General features: G+C 30.9%; 1 protein-coding gene across 3 annotated transcripts in view; it reads right to left on the reverse strand.

The window, feature by feature from the left end:
- LOC124359955 overlaps nucleotides 1-18671 on the reverse strand; it is a 222149-nt gene that overhangs the window by 110133 nt on the left and 93345 nt on the right. For all 3 annotated transcript variants that reach the window (XR_006922198.1, XM_046813148.1, XM_046813147.1), the window contains exon 4: nucleotides 10904-10927. The gene's annotated coding sequence lies outside the window, so the exon portion shown is untranslated. The remainder of the gene's footprint in view (nucleotides 1-10903; nucleotides 10928-18671) is intronic.

The raw sequence follows: 18671 nt of genomic DNA on the forward strand, positions 1-18671 counted from the left end.
TAATTTTTAATATAATAAATATAAAACAAATTGAAAATAAAAATTAAATAACATATACAAAATTTGAAAATGACAACTGCCTAATTTCATACAGTTTTGATTTATTTTGCACCAAATTTAACGTCCAATCTAAAGTTTTAAATATAAAAACCGTAACCTATTTATAATTCAAATCCTAGTGCTACCACATTTTCAAAATTCTAGTCAAAATAGATTTAACTAATTTATTTCTATGGAAGGAACAGCCTGAAACAAATAACTATAATATTAAATCTGGACGCTACTATTCGTGAATAAAAAACGAATTAACCTTGAGTTAAGAGATCAAGCAAGTGTTCTATGTTTCATACTTAAAGACTTTTGTAGAAAAATTAATGCAGATATCTTGACTTTAAGAGTACTTATTTGGAAACGTAACCTGGTCACGGCTGGAGGAGTTTGAATTCATCTTGTTTTTTCATGTTTTAAACTATATTTCTTTACCGGATGGAAATCGGGCATTAGAATCCATGTAAAGCTCAGGTATGAAGAAGGGAAGGATTTGAACCGACTTGTAGACCATTCCGGTGGCCTTATCCAAAATATAGTATACCCACTGTGACTTCCAGCAGCTAAATCACACATAAAACATACTATGAATCTTGGAAATCATCAATGAATCATCATGAATCTTGGAAATCATCAATGAATTATTGAAGAATACTTTCAAAAGCTCTTTCGATGTCACTTTAAGCAATCATTACTCTCTATATTGACGCAGAAAACGCGTTTCTTAGAATTCGGATAAGCCTTGCGAATAGAACATTGTTGGTATCACCATGGGTGAACGTCACCTTTAGAAATATCAGAGAAGACAATGAAATTATTATTATTATTATTATTAAATTGAATATTTTACATAGTCTTTTAACGTCAAGTATACTTAAAGTACAGAGTATATACTTATTCTTAATATACTTCGCATTTGTAAGTGCGGTGTTGTTTCACAAACAGTAGTACTACTTTTGACCAATTTTCTTCAGAAGTTAAAGACGTCTTCTTAGAAACAGTGATCTACACAGGCTACAAATTCTACTACAAATGAACTATAAATGACAAATTCAGGTACTATGTTTATGTAGTTACCACGTTTTAAACAGCGTAGCCGATTCTGGAAATGCCATATCTGACAATCAGCAAACAATAAGCAGTTTAACTACTTCTGACAATGCAAGTTCTAATAATGTAGTCAGCAGTTGATCAGCCACATGTTACATTCTAACAATGCCATTCCTGGTAATAAAGTTAGCAATTGATCAGTAAGTTGGCTAGTTTTGACAATTACATGTCATGCGGTAGTCAGGAAGTGATCAGGAACTTAGCTAGTTCTGAGGATACCAGTTCCAATAATGTAGTCAGAAGTTGCTCAGTAACGTGGCAGAGATCTGACAATGCCTGTTCCGGAAATGTAGTCAGCAGATGTTCAACAGCGTGGCCGGTTCTGAATATTCATCACTACTTGGTAATAAAGCCTCGATTGTGAACATTAACAAAGTCATTGTGTTCGCCTTCAAACTTATGTTGTAGTTAAAACCTGTTTGTTGTAATATATTTATTCAGCATTTCCAATTTAATTTTGTATTATAGGAAAAACAATAACGAATATACCAATATGGTGCTTTATATAATTAATAATGGTTTTTATTAGTTTTATTTTATAACTCCTCATTAAATTAATAAATTAGAAAATTAAATAAATCACTGTAGACAACTAATACTTCTATTTTGGTTTCCTTCAAAACCAGTTTTTCGTTTAATATAAAATATTTGGTACTCGACATATTTTGTCTTTTAGCTGGCTTTCGATATACGTTTCACCATTCATGTTAGGGCGAATATACATGTGAGCAATAAATTGATATTGAGATCGATTACAATGTTTCCATTGAATAGGGCTCAATGACGTTGACACAAATAGTTACCAAAAGTTCGGTTATGCATTCAATAACGTTTGCAACTGGCTACCAACTATGATAGTGCATGCTCAATATCGACATCAGTCGTTAACACAAACGGCTGCAAACGACGGTAGTATGTACTCCTGCAGCATTAACCGTAGACACAAATGGCTGCCAACGATGGCAATATGAACTCCAGTATCATTAGTCGTAGAAATAATTGGCTGCTAACGATGACAGCATGTGCACCAGTAGCTTAACAGTGTGTAGTATGGTAGAATTAAAACCCATACATATCAATGATATCCAAGGTGGCATTGTTTCGTGTGGTAACATGAACAGCCATATATATCAATAGCATGTCAATACAATATATAGGCAATGCTGAATTCTGAATGATTTAACCTTGGGCCAGTAAGCTGAAATGTAATGCATATTTTAATCACTTTTCGAAGGTGCATACAGTTATTGTATAAAGCTTTAAATATACTATGATTAGTATGCTGCTATAAATAAAAGCATCATACAATTTATTTTGTTATACTTTACATTAAAAACACATGTAAACGTGTGGATTTCAAATCCAAAGGAGCAAATATGCATTATTGATATTTTGTGCATTCCAATCCTCATCAGGTTTTTTTTTCATGGAATGAAATGAATTTCCATTAGTTATAATGTATTGCAGAGTGTACCTTATACAAATATCATATTCGAGTACATTTATAATTTATAGTTCAGTATCCGTCATTACAGAGTCACGAGGTAAACTATGCAGTCAGCATTCACTATTCTGTAAACAGTTATCTAATCCCATAAAACAATTTGTGGTAAATGTACTAGAAAGCCCCGAACTGAACCACTATCACTGATTTCTGTTATCGGTAGGTGGTCAGTCATTAGGAACTGCGATGATAAACTTAGTCGACTTTTAGTTCAGTGAGTAAATAGGTCGTGTTTATAATTTTGTTATAAATTGATTTTTGTATTTAATAAAAAGATATTCCGTTCATATATTGTTGTTGAAGGAGTTTTGCATTAGTCTAGAATATTATTGCAAGAACCAGACCAATATTGTATAGTGAATGCAGAGCGGTTCTTTCGTTGCTTTAATCTGGTCGAAAAATAAATCGCTCGTTAGCGTTTTCGTTGTTGGCTCATGTATTATTTCAGCATACTGAAATATAGTCACTAATGAGTTAACATTATATTTAAACCGTTGTAACAAGAAACCTATGTCTTTAATGTCTAATGTTATTGTGAATGTTAGAAAATAAGGCAGTTATTGAAAGGTGACAGACAAATAATTACGATGATTGCCTCATAACACAGTACGCATTGCAGATGGTTCAATTATTCACCAACCTGACATGTCAATAATATAGGACCAGCACTGATTGTCACTCTGGCACCTCCAATGACACTGGCCACAAGACAACACATGAATGTAAACCAGAATACACCTCTTGAAGTTTAACAATTTATTCAAACAGTTCTATTACACTTCTGAAGATGACAGAAATATTTTATGTTGTGTAGAAACATTACGGCGTTACGTTGTGTTTTAACGATGAAATCGTTTTTATGCTGCAAAGGATGTCAAGTATCCGGATAATCAATTATTGAGGTACGTTTTGTTTCAAAAGTATAATATTAAAGCTGTTTACATCATCGTTTTGTTATATACTCTTTATGGAATTATTTGATGCCAAAGAGTAATCACAGTTATTATACTGTTTGTATCAGGTCTCTGCAGCATAGAGGAATCACAAGTTTTCAGTATGGAAAGGATGAATAATGCAGGTAAAATCGATAAAGTACTATTTCTATTGCAGTACAATTTATCTTCAAGATTTGAAATTAATAAAACTGTACAATGTACAAGTTAATTAATGTACAAAGACAATTTTGTTGCAGTGGTGGTAAATTGCAGGGTGAAAATTTTAATAATTCATTAATCTTTTTGAAATATATGTTTTATTGCCTTTATTTTTCCCAATCCCCAAAACTAATGAGACGTGTTGTGAAGAGCCTTAGGTAACTAAATAACATTTAGTTCACTTGATTAAACAAAATATCAAACACATTTATCATCACTATATAGTCTTAAATTTTGAGTTACTAAGTGAAAATTTTAGGATAGTTCCTTATGTCCATTTTGAGACAGAAAAAAAATTATATGGTTTAGTTTTTTAATTTTCAAATAGTTGAGATAAAAAACTATTTAAAAAATAGGTTTTTAAATACGTAAAAAACAATGTTTAGATAGTTTTGACTGTGTATAGAAAAGTATTAATCTAAGTAGAGTTTTGCCTTTAAACTTATCAATCTTTGTAATATTATCAAACTTTATACGTAAGACAGGCCAGATTGACTAACTGATATCACCACACTTACATTATATTTAAATACAATATAATATTAATTTTCATGTCAGAAATAAGTCATATAGTAAACAATCAAAGATGGCATTTTATTCACTATATACAGATTATAAAAAATAAAAATTTTGTATCACCTCCAATAGTTGCAATATTTTTATATCTTACATGTAAAGAAAAACTAATAGAGGTTCCTCCAACAAGCCTTTTAATTATTCATAAACCTCTACAGTTAAAATTACGTCATGTACACCTAAATCAAATATAAGGAGATGTTGAGGGATAGATGATATTGCTAATTTCCTGTTGTAGTAACTGCTTTTGGCCAACGCCCTCGCTGCGTCAATGTCTAATAGTGTTTAAAACACCTGGCACGGTGATTTGTCAAATTATAATACACTGTCAGCTTACTTCTTACTGTTCCCTCGTGCTAGTGGAATATAATAACTCTTTAATGTTTCCACAAATAGAACTCATTGGGTTGTCAAGGTTTTAGTATGACGGAAGATGTACAGAAAATTTTAATATGACTTAACTAATTACACACCCATAGACAAATATTTCTCACAATACTGAAGCTATAAACATATAAAGTGAAGGAAGGTAATTTCTATTACAGCTGTTTTCGTTTTCAGGTACATCATTACTTATTCTGAAGTATATTTAGATGATGCTAATTAAACAAATGTATATAGTTGTAGCAGGCATATATCTGATGGATTTGCAGTCATAGAGAGTATCAAGAGATAAATTGCGCCTAGAATATGTAACAAGAACAGTACAGAAAGGAGTCGGAACAGTCCGAGATGAGTCCTGCTGATAAAAGGAGCTCCGGTCAAAGCAAGATTAGAACCTTCTCTATTTTATACCTCGACTGCTTAGACAGTTCAGTCCCCTTTTCTCTAATTTCAAAGCACTATTTACTATATTAAATTATTCTATTCTATATATATATATATATATATATATATATATATATATACATAAAAACAACATATATACTGTAAATCAATTTACAGTATTTTCAATTTTATATATATATATATATATATATATATATATATATATATATATATATATATATAAAATAGAAAAAACTGTAAATTGATTTTTGGCATCTGAAATTTGTTGGCTTAACGTTGTTATTTGCAATATCAATTCAAAATATATTAAAATTATTTAGGTAATAAGATTAATAACAAATTAAACTACTTTAACTATCTAAATAAATATGATACCTACAACTTTTTTTTATAAAAATCTTAGGCCTGTTTAATCTTAAGCGTTGAACTGTATTGTGGAGGGAGGGCTTTTCAGAAATTTACAATAATTCGTTTTTAGCGAAAACCGGAAGATAAAATACTCCAATAAGTCCACTACAATTGTCATCAGGTTTATTCCTTAAAGTGCCATAAAGTAAAGCTCCTTATGTCGAAGTTAAACGACTCAGTTCTGACTCTCGCTAAACCACCGTCAAACGCCATAAACCTGCAGCTGCTGCTGAAATTGAGCAGAGATGAACGACTCAGTTGCGATTCTCACAGACCGCCGTAAAACGCCAAACACCAGCAGATGCTGCTGAAGTTCATGAGAGTTAAATGGTTTAGCATCGCGTCTCACTCAAAATTAATTTACAATAAAAATTCCAGAATATAAAATAAAAACATCAAGCATTTCTAAAAAATCGTTTAAAGGTTATTGGAAGCCTTTCATAATTGAATTACTCAGTAAACAGGATTATGGCGTTAAAATCAATGCATGTTAAGTAATTTTATCAATCGGTGAAGCAAATTGCAACAGCTTATTCGAGTGAATTCTCTCCATTAAGTTAGTAACTGGTAATTTCAGAATAAGATCAAGAATACTTTATACCAACTACAAACATTATGCCACCGATATCAGTGCGGTCAGTAATACTGATACTCAATAACAAAGGCAGGCAGTAATAAAAATATGGCTGCATAAATCCTAGCATAAGCATAATGATATATCAGCTGGTGAAAGTAACGACTGGCGAATATTTGGTGTATACTCAGTGACATAAAAACAGCTAATGACTGAAAATTGCAGTGTATATCGTTAGCAACAAAATAAATTACCTGCCGATAATTTCATTGTTTGCTCAGTAACGTAACAGCTGGTGACACAAACGGCTGCCAACGATGTTAGAGTGTGCTCACTAACGTTAACCCTGTGAACAGAAATGGCCTCACAAAGGCCAGTGTATGCTCACGGGTGCCAAATTATTTAACAATGTGCCAGGAAACAAACATTATTGCTTCCATTATACACTTCTCTGTAGTTTTCTAATACAGTGTAAATTTACTGTAGAAAATATTTCCCAGAAATAAGGTATCACGTGCTTAGCACTTTTTTGTGAATTAAGAAAATAAATTTAACTATCCATTACGTTAAAACACCCTCCATATGTAATTTAGAGTAGCGTATATGTATTATATTAATTACTTTCAGTCCACTTGTCATAATGTATATTCGTTATGCAGTAAAATTCATTTTCATCATTTATAATGCATTACTAAGTAATTGAATTTAATATATCACATCGTGTACCTTTCATTTAATTAACTATTACACGTTCTAGAATTAAGAGGGATTTATCGTAGCTACGCTGCAATCACAGTATCATAAACACAGGCAATGCAAAGTCAGCATTCAGTATTATGCAAACAATAATCTAATCTCATAACATTTCTGGTAAATGTTCTGGAAAGAACAGAAGACGATATGAACATTGCTTATCTCTGCATTCGATTTATGTTCAGCGTTGCAGTAATATACCTGACTGGCGTTTTGGTTCAACGAGTATATAGGTTATTTCATTAGATGCAAATATGTTCGATAGAGTTGGTGTTTAGAAGTTCTTTACTCCTCCGAAGTATATTCAGTGAATGACGAAGTGGTTATATTGCACTGGTGTGGTATATTTATACCAGATGCACACAGACTGCAACTGTATAAGGCACGCAGGTCAGTGCTGTCGTTGCATTATTCCGGTAGCAAAGCGGATCTGCCCGTCAGCGTTTTCAATTTCGGCTCTTGTGTTACTGACGCATACTGAAATAGGGTGGGTGACGTACCTCGCTATTGAATGAACATCGTTTAAATCTCTGTAACATTAAGTTTAATTCTTTTAGACTAATGTTAATAATGAAACTTGAATAAGAAAGTAATATTGACAGTTAATTACGATGATCTACTCATGACGTAATTCTAATTAGGTACATCAATCTAATTTGTTAATAAATATATTGATTTACTATCATCTGTTACATACATCAATGGTTACAGGGCAATAAGTGAAAATCAACATGAACACACCACCTTTCACTTGGTTTACTGAAAGTACACTGGTTTACATGTTTTTGGCATTCTTAACCGTGCATTACAACATTTAGAAGCCTACATTTACATTATGGTACAGACCGATTTTCATTATCTACATTCTATAATCTTTGCAACTAAATTTAGTCTTGTTAACACTTTCTGAAAATTTCTTAACTTTACCAAGCAGAACCCAAATCTACCCCTTCTTAAATAAAATAGTTATCGTGTAAACACAAAAAATCACAAAAATTTTGCAATTGTTAGCTGATGCACAACAGCCTAAAAGTAATGAACAACTTTGAAATTTCTTTGAGACAAATATATTTTAAATTTAAAACAAGTTAGAAGCACGTCACACCACGTGTCTTGAAAGGCTTGGCTGAGATTCCTTCACAATTTCAAAGGTATAGGCCATTTCACCATCGATGGACAAAGAGAAAGACAGAAAATTATACAGAAAATAAGTCGAAATTAATATGATGCATCATAGAAAGCATTCTTGTGAACAAATGTTGTTCGCAAAATATTGTCTGTTACAAGGGGAGATTCCTCATGCGGATATAAACACAACCGCTTCATTGGCTACATGTATACAAACACAGCACCGTTTCGAAACATAGCGTATACTAATTTATAATATTACACGTACATATTTTTTGCACAGCCCGGCGTCGCTGTGAAATGGCATTTTACTCAACATATTAACCTAAACGGAAAATAGTCAACAGTCGTCTGTAATGGCAGTTTCGGTTTTTAAATCTTTTGACAGAAGATGGCTCTCCACAGAGAAGGCCGAAACATCTCAAGAAGTTAATTGTGTAACAATGTCTCGAAACGGTGTACACTGGAACACTTTGATGTTAGTTATGGCACTGGATGCGTAAGCGTAACAATTAAGAATGCGTATATATCATATACATACCTGTGGAGTCTTACACTGACGTTACGTATTCTATTCTTATTCCACCACGCAAATAGTTGATTTAGTACTGAATATCAAAATAATTATAAATAAACGGTTAATTCCCGATGTTGTTGGAGAGTAATAGAAGGTATTACGTTTTACCTATTGGGGGGGGGAGACTGGTGCAGATTTATACTTTTCAATTATGATTCTCCCCAGTACACACAGAAAGAGCAACCAGTTTATTGTGTATATATTATGTTTTTTATCAGTATTTATTATGTGGAAGACTACTCCAAAGCAGTTGAAACACGAGGAAATGGTTCCGTGTGTGCAGGAATTAAAAATGTCTCTGTAAACTGGTCGTATTTATTCAACATTGAACAACAAAATTTGACTGTTGGTTATTTGAATATATAAAGATATGATTAAAGCTATTAGAACTTGCAAAAAACAGCATATATAGGTGTGTTCAGGTAAGAAATCATAAAATAAGTAAAATATTTTTAAATGTCTATTTGAACAAGACGATGGTATTTAAAATTCCACTTTAATAATTTTACGGGATAGGAGAGCACAAGATTGCAAGGGTGAACGGGGTGCATATATTGATTATGGGACGTTCAAGTGGACTTCAAACTGATCTTCTCTTCTCACGTAACCATTACAACCAGCGTTATCTAAAATCTCCCTTTTTGGTTATAATATTTAGATTTTTGAAATGACTGCAAGTTAATAGACAACGTACATCGTGATCGTTGTCTCTGGATTGTTTTATAAAATAGAATTAAATTCGTAAAGGATACTTAAAATAAAAGTTGTATTGTTTTGAATCTATTAATTAAAGAATTAGTTTAATCATTCATTCACGTTGGGATTAATAGCAGGACCGAACTTGTAGAATAATGATCAGAAGATAAACCACCAAATTAGATATCCGAAGCGTTTCCCAAATACAAGTTGTTCACAGGGAGGTGCTCTCCGAATGGTATCTAATTAGATTTAGCTTTCCTTGTAATGTTGTGGAAATACGTCCTTTAGTATTGCTAGTTTTCAAGAATGAATGAGTTTGAGTGGATACATGTACAAGTTTGGGGCTTATGGCCAGTCTGGTTTTTTGGTGACCAATGAAAGAGAATGGAGCAGGAGCGTAAAGGCGTAAATATTGAACTAACCCCCCTCCCACTCGTAAGTTCTTAGCAGCAACCACAATTTCCAAAGAAGCGTTCCTTTATAGAAATAGAAAAAAATTCGAATACATCTCTCACCATAATATGGAAAGATTTCTAAACAACGTGCATGAGTCAGTTTCTTACTGAAGTAGGTGGGAACATAAAACCAAATAATCGCAAAAAACGCTTCAGGTTGTTGCTCAGCTTAAAGAAAATATTTTTCTGTATAACTATTTGAGCAGTGCACCTTTATAAAGTTTTACCAAATTTGGTCCGTAATGACATATATAGAGATATTGACTACACTTGAAAGGTAGATTACCATCTTTCCCAAAATATAGAGAATAGTTATGAAAAATTTACCTTTACTGTAAATAGCTGGAGGTATATTATGAAGTAAATGCAGTAACTTAAGAAAAGTCAATACATAGTTTTATATAGATATCACATGGTAATTCAGAAAGATTTATTTAACTTCCCAATAGTTAATTTAAAATGTCATACTCAACTTACTATAAAGGAGTGTGGTATACTCTTTCATTTGAGTAATATTTATTATTACATAAGAGTTTGAGAATTATGAAGGAATGTGTTTCTGTTTGCAAAGGAAATGAAACTTATGTATTGTATAGCTGTATACATATATAAAGCTAGACTGAAATATAGTAAGATTACAATAGATATGTATATAATTATAAACCTATTGTACTTATATGTACTTATAATTATATGTATTATTATATACACACTTATCAAACACTTTTCGAGGCTACATTTCGAATAATTACAATACAGTTAATAAACTTGAAGGAGAAACTTTTAAGAACAAGACTTACTGTTTTAGTTGTCTGGTATGTTCTTAAAATGTAAATCCAGAACCTTAGTTCACTGTATCTCAATTCTATCGTAGTTATTAGGGTTCTTTAACACAAAGTGTAACATTCAAGTTGACTTTTCAGAAGCAGAGTATGAGTTATGTGATGTAGGCTGCATGTTTGACTTTTATAATGTCAATACAGTGATAAAGGTTATTGGGGTAAAATTATTTTTAAAGTTATTTAACTGAAGGAAGGTTACTATATTACAATATATATGACGTGAATAAATTGTTGATTAGATAGGTAATAATAATGTATTCACTACAGTAACTGTGTTGATACTTACTGCTTCTTTGTACTCGGAAAGAATCTAAACAAAGAGAAAGAAAACATTAGACAAGTCTGAGAAATTATTATAGTAAAGTAGGAAGTAAATATAGTACAATACAAATTGGAAGAAATCTATTAAATGCTGCGTTTTGTATTTTAATTTTATCAGAACATATATTATTTTGTCAAATAATTGAAATTTTGTGTGCTATTATAATCGTGTCCAGTAATTTGTTATGAATGTAAACATGTATGTCCTTTCTAAATATGATTTTGTAGATAATTGTGAGAGGGTCTCAAAGTCCACGTACAAGTTGATTTTTCTGTTTTTTTTTTTTCAGAAAAACCATGTAAATCCTTAAACTTCTTTATGGCCGTAACATTACGTTTCATAAAAAAGCAAACGCTTTATGAGTTCCCTAGGTATAACAGATCTTTTCATCTGTTTAACTACAAAATTTGCTGCGAAAGTATTTTATAATTTGACAGCTGCTGCTTTATGAACGAACGGCAGCAATTACCTGTCCTGCAGAGTGAGCAGAAGCTTCTCTGGCTGCAGCTTCAGGCTCTGATGTACTGAACAAAGTTCTGTCGACAATAACAGTGCACTGCAGTGAAAACTTGTAAACGACAATTTCCCAGTAGAACAGAATGTAAAGGCAGCCTAGACTGTATGGCATCCAATAATAAGATTTCTTGCTTCAACATTCAGTTTGAGTATTATTAAATATATTTCATTTAATATGCTTATAGTAATAAAAAGATCTATTGTATGAAATGTTCAACTCTTAAGAACATTTAACACTCATTTTGAGCTTTAGTTAAACTAACTATACAATACATGAGAAATCCAATCAAATGCTATAAATGAGACACGTTAAGGTGGGTCCTTGGACGCTTTCTGACGTGTAGCAGGCGGTACAGTGGCGCGCCCAGGCGGCCGTTAAGTGAACTTATCGTCTCTCTCACTCTCTCCGTTGATGCCTTAAAGTCTTCTCCCTAAAAATCGCGTTCTTAGTCCGCTTTCCAAGTGCAGCGCTGCTGACGATGAAGGGCGATCGTGACACTAGCGCTGTCACTAGGCACGACACTTCATTACTGTTAACAGAGAAGGCGTTTGTTTTTCTTGAAAGCTTGTGAATATAATGGAAGTAAACTGAACATGCCCTCGGGGTGTCAGCTGCTACATCCGTAGCGTCAGCTCTCAGTACTAATTGAACAAAAGCTCCGAACACAGCACACCTCGTCCGTAAGAATGATTTATCTCCTAAGTAACTACTACCATCCAAGTTACTTGTATTCATAAATTCGCATTACAGTAATTAGGCGCAACATACAAGAATTTGTCGCTCCCTAGTAATTAATCATGTTGTTCAATAGATTTAAAATAAAGCTTTTTAATGACCATTGCGTGTTACATTATATCGGATTACGAATCCTATATTACGAGTATTATATAGGACTAAGCACAAAATAAATCAAATATAATACCTCCTAATCTCAAGACAGGCTGTAAAAGTCTGCTCTAACAGTTGTAATAAACCATTCTTTCCCGAACCCACTGTTTATTACTTCTCAACAAAAAGAATAAAGCATATCCCACTAAATATACAAAATCATCATAAAATACTATGACAAATCAAGATTAAGAAGTGTTAGTTTACAAAAAACTGTCTAGGAACAATTTGATCAACCAAGTGTTTTTCATTTCAAGCAAAAACCAGACAGCATCTCACAGTAAACCACTGTTGTTACTACAATGACAAATATTGCAACAGAGCGGAAAATTAAAGGAAAAGGAACAGACTAAAACAATTGGATTAAATTTGAAGCACCTATATATTTTCGTACCAGAAGGGTCTGTTGTGTACTTTTTCTTTTTTTACAATTATAAAATTCCAAAGGTGACATGCTACGTAACATGTACTCTATCATTATTTTGTACAATTTACAGCCACGTAAAACAAAAATGCAATAATATTTTTAATTATTGTTAATTTTTACGTTGTATTATATTGCTGTCTCTTCATATTTAATTTGTATTATAAACCAGTTGCAAATAAGGAAAGATTTGATAGACTTGACTTAATAAAATGCAAAGTCTATATAATTGACAAAATAGTTTAACTAATATATTTACTGTTGGTAAATTCAAAGCCTTTGTATATTTTTTTGTAAATTTTAAGTGTATAAAGAAATTTATTTTAAATTTGTACAGATTTCGTCCTTACTTAAAACATCACGAAAAAGAACGATTTGTATAGTGTTGTTTTAACAAATAGAATGCCATACTTTACGGCGTATTATGTAATATGCGGTTTTTTGTTTCACAGTTTTTTTAGTTACGCCTACTTCTATAAACATTTCAGCAAATCCAAATTTGTATCCAAGGTTACCAAAGAAATAATGTTTCTAATAATTGTCTCTTTTCTGCACATTTAAATTTTTTTAATGGTTCCGATTTAGGACATGTAAAACTCATAAAACGTAAAAACCCCTAAAAAATTAAATTTGAAGGTATGACTTTCTTTATAAATGTAAATTATAATCTTTATAATGTTTATAAATTTAAATTACGAGTGATATAGTGAGTGAGAGAGGAACTAATTAATAGTGATTTTAATAAACACATTTTAATAAGCCTACAAACTATACTTCTTTCTTGAAAATTACAATTCATTAAATAATTTTAGTACTTGTACATTAGAGAATAAGTTGATTTAGGTGTCGATATGAAGGCTATCACTGCACAGTACAGATAGATACTGTTAATTATGTTAATCCGTTAATGGACGTTCCTAATTAGGCGACTTAGTTAATTAAATACTTACTTAATCTTCATATTCATCTCCATCAGTATTATTTAAAATTGGTGATCGTATGTTTTCTTGAAGGTCACATTTGGTATAATTGTAAACTCGATTAAATTATATTTACAATTAATACTGTAAAAAGTCCAAGATACGCTCTTCCTTTTTTCAAAACGGGTCCGTTTTTATGAAACCAACGTTTTTATATCAAAATTCAATAATACCATTTACCTTTGAATCCAATAACTTTGATCACACTTCACTAAAGTAATCTCATCCATTCTATTTATAGTTGAACATGAAAAGTAAACAGCTTTACAACAGAACACCTTTATCTATTATAGATTATTTACATTTTGATTCCTAGTTCTACAGATATGTTTGAATTTGCGTTAGAATAAAATATTTCGGTTGCAATGCAACTGATAGTGACGTTACTTTTATTTTATTCTTTTAAGAGGAATTGAATACGTTTTTACCTAATAAAAAACTATAACATATACTAAAAGCGTAAAACGCATGGTTCCAATGCTGGCAGAGACTGTGTGTACACTTAGATTTATTCCTAAAACAAAGCAACATAAACTCATTCGTGTATGAAAATTATCGAAAGCCTTATTTGCAGATCAGTACTATTCTTTATTTAAGCTAATATTTTTATACGAGAAACATATACCATTTTAAACATTATAATCAATTTCTAATACTAAATTATGTACCGTGTAAAACTACTATAATTAATAATAGTTTTTTATTTATAGGTTTATGAGTTTTTAATATATAGAATTAATTAGGATGGTTTTCAACAAAAATCAGATTTTATATCGTTTATACAATACTAGAAGTATTAGGGGAAATGTTTGTATAATATATGGAATGATAAGCACAAATCAGCCCATGGGTAAAACTTCGGTGGCACTTTGTTTGGTTTCCAATACACCGTTAGGTTTTTAAAGGGAACTTGTATGATAATAATTTAATTTATCACGGTATTAAGAGGTTTTGTTTTATTGTTAATTATTTTCAAAACTACAGTGTTTACAGTTGGATAGAAACCTTACAATACGAATAAAGTAGTAAATAAATCCAGGACTTATTAAACACAATAAACATTCTGACAACAATAAACATTTTTGCAGAAAGACAAGTTGGTTTCATCGTAGCTAACCAGTATAGCAGTAAACTCCACTTTTTGAGTTAACATAGTTAAACAAGAACAGTAAAGAATATATTTTTCAGTACACCAAAAAGAATATTTTTCCATAGTGTAATTTAAAAAAAATACTTATTAACTATATTATATTTTAAATTTGCTGAAAATTCTAATTGGTGATAGCAATTTATATAGGTATATAACTCTTAGATTAAAAGCAAACAATTTTCAGGTTTATTTAATTTGACAATAAATGCATTTCGAAGTTATTATTTAATTTTAAATTTTAATACCTTTTTAGTAGACCACAAAAATTAATAGACACTGGTATATTGTATTCGGCTTCAATTTGTACATACATCCCCAACACTGAGACATAATACCAATGATTCTATTTATTTTTATGTTGTAATTTGTTAATTTTAAGGCGACACGATATAGATGCAGTTAGTTAGAAAAATATAAAATAAATAGAACAAATGATATTAAAACCTGTTCTCGAGTATATTGCAGAGATGTACAAGTAGACGATTGGGAGGGAAAGTGTGATGGGTTGGTGTTTTGTTTTGACAGATTACTGTGCTGTGAATTTAGATGCGCATTCTCGTTTTAATCAAATTCTTGATTAAAGTAAACTTTTTTTCTGTTTTATCAGTAAAAGTTTTTATATGTGTCTTGCCATATTTATCTTCTTTTACAAAATATAAAGGGTTATTTTTATAATTGTTTATAATGTTCTTTATTTATGTTCAAATCAAAACCATTTGAAGCCGTTAAATATGGTTAAAAGGCATGGTGAAAGACAAGTTTATTATAATAATTTCAAAATTTTATAATTGTCTGAATGATATGCAAGAAGTTTATAACTCTAAAAATTAAAAGACATGGTTGATAGTACAACTTTTTAACTGGTAACCAATCTTACCTAGAAAACAACCAGTAATCAGTTAATTGAAATTTCCCATTTCAAAAAAATGTTGCAATATATATTATATATATTATTACATAATATGTTTTAATTTTTTAAATAGAACAGTATAAACTATAACTTAAATAAATTTCCAATTAAGTTTATCTAAGAGATGTTTAAATGTATTATTATTATCTGCACATATTTATAGCGCCAATTTCACTTCAGTAATACCTAAATATAGTAACAATATTAGTATTTGTCATAAAAATAATATTCAAAGCATTCGATAATTAATGCCCAAGAATAATTTTTTAGTATATAAAAAGAGTTTTGATTCGTACTTACATTAAAATGTAGGACAGTGTAGTTATTGTTGAAATCTGTATTCAGCTAAATACATCAGAGCTAGCAGCGAGTCAGAATACTCGTACATGACAAGTAGTGCATCGTGGCTTACAGTTGCAACATTTGCATAATCAAGTGCTGTTTGTCCTGTTTATCGCATGCACGTGGAGTGATTGGATTGGAACCTTCACACATAATCAGGTCCTGGCATTCCCTTAATTACAGCAATCATAAATAATTACCAGAACAAACTATCAGAAGTTTTTTATAGACCCTAGTTCAGCAAAATACAGTTATCAATTCACTCTAAATTGGAAATGTAAATGGGAATTAATTTCACCACTGTAAATATGATATCATTGTTTGTTTTTATTGTTCTAGTTTTCATTTTTATTTGTGCTGTTAAAACATATTTATATTAGTTAGTAACGAATGTAAGATTATAGATTATAAAACATTGCTGTTGATTTCAAAGCCTATATTTACCCTAGACGAAAGAAAATACTAGTTTTCCGTAAATTACAGACCTTTCATTGTAATTCAAAATATTTGTTGAATAGTAAACTTAAAAGAAACAAACAATAAGTTTCATCTACAGTAATTTAGTTTCAATACCTAAACGGGCCCAAGCAATATACTGATGCAATTGTCGTAATTGCGTCCAATAGTAATGTAAAGTATAAAATATGCCGTTAAATTTTCAACCATTACCGTTAAAGAATAACAAGTTTATTAGTATACAAGTTCACAGTGTTCTACAACATGGTGTAACATATATACACATGGCAATTTTATTCATGGCTTCCAAATATTTTTGGATAGTTATTTTTATTCAGGGGGGGGGGGTAAATAATGCTTTAATATAAAATTTCATTTTTAATGAAATATGCTACCTACTAAGGATTTACTCAGTTATACAATTTTATAAACCTAAAGATATGGGGTTAACCCTGTTTTTAGAGTAAAATATATTTTCTAAAAAGCACCACAAGAAAAAGATTCCAATTTAGACAATTTAACACGTTCCGCTAGTTTCGACTTTGAAATGTTTAAGATTTTTAAATGAGAACAAACTTATTCCTCGTATGAAGCGCAGAAACATTCTTGAAGCAAAACTAAGTCCCATACCTAAACTATATTCTAGCCACACTGAAAACTGTCTTATCATTTTCCAAATCAGTAATTCTTTTACTTTCTCTTCAAATATGTGTAGATTGATTCTACTAATTATTCAACTAATTCAAAGTATAACGTTGGGTGTATAAAACAGTTTTCCTCTTCTACACTTTCTCCTAAAGGAAAGCTAAAGCGATGAAGTAGAAGCAGGTAAGATGTAGAAGAATAAGTTGAAAGAAAACAAGGGAAATATTTACTTTATTTGTATTGAAGTAATTGTAAATATAAATAAAAAGTGACTGTTGTAGCTGTGTGGCCTTACTTTTATAAAAGGTAAACAATGACGACATCTCTGTACGTATTGTCACTTGTGCTGAATATGATACGTTTCATAACATTTTCGTTCTGAAAACAAACTACAAAACAGTAAACGTACGGCACTAAAATATTGTGTAGCACAATTCAGTGTTTCACAACGTTTCAATTTATGTTTTATTCATTGAAAGACATTTATCTAAAATTGAGTATTTTATTAAACACTAAAAGAATGTATCATTTCATGCTCTCAACACTGTCCTCCATACTCAACTTAAATATTCGGGTACAATATTACGTTTTAATTATTATTTTATTTTAATTACAAAAAGTAATCTTGGAGTTTCCAATTGAATTGGGATTTGCTTTTAGAATACAGATTAGAGCCTTGGAATAGAAATCCAATGGTTTGGATTTTGATGATGGAAATTCTGTGATAGTGATGAGTTTTCCGCATATTTGACATCGTTCAGTGATACAACAAAATCAGTAACACTAAATTTCGAGATTTGCAGTGTGATGTCTTTTACAGGTAAACTAAATAAAAACAATACAATCTAGGTTAAGCTAAACAAATCACACCAAAGTGTTGCAACATGCATATGTCATGAATAACAAGCAATTACGCGTTCAGTGTTCTACATGCACACAATGTTTTAAACACGATTTTAATAAAATAAAAACTGGATATTATAAACTGAACTAAATAATACAACTGGAATACGTCTCCTCACAATAACCAACCACTTAAAACCGTGCAGTGGGCAATTGTTATGGCAAGTGAGCTGGAGTCATGGTTTCGTTATATGGCCAAATATGAGTAAATATATCTTCAGCTATTTAAATACTCGTCTTTACCTTATTTAGAAGCTTCAGGAGTAATAATGTTGCTATTATTATCCTGTACATCATGTATTCTTTACTAACTAATTATTATAATAAATGTAACCCAAAATAAAAAAGTTTTTGATTCTAAATTTTCTTTATAAATAATGTTTTTATTTTTATATCATAGTGTACATAACCTTGAAGCGTTCCGAAAATGCAATTCAGTCTTGCAAGCTTCGCAGAGTGTAAAGTAAAATTACTGCTGACTGATCTGGAATTTTTTCTTTATAATTTGTGTAAAAGA

Source organism: Homalodisca vitripennis, chromosome 4, assembly GCF_021130785.1.
Source record: "Homalodisca vitripennis isolate AUS2020 chromosome 4, UT_GWSS_2.1, whole genome shotgun sequence".
NCBI classification, from domain to species: domain Eukaryota; kingdom Metazoa; phylum Arthropoda; class Insecta; order Hemiptera; family Cicadellidae; genus Homalodisca; species Homalodisca vitripennis.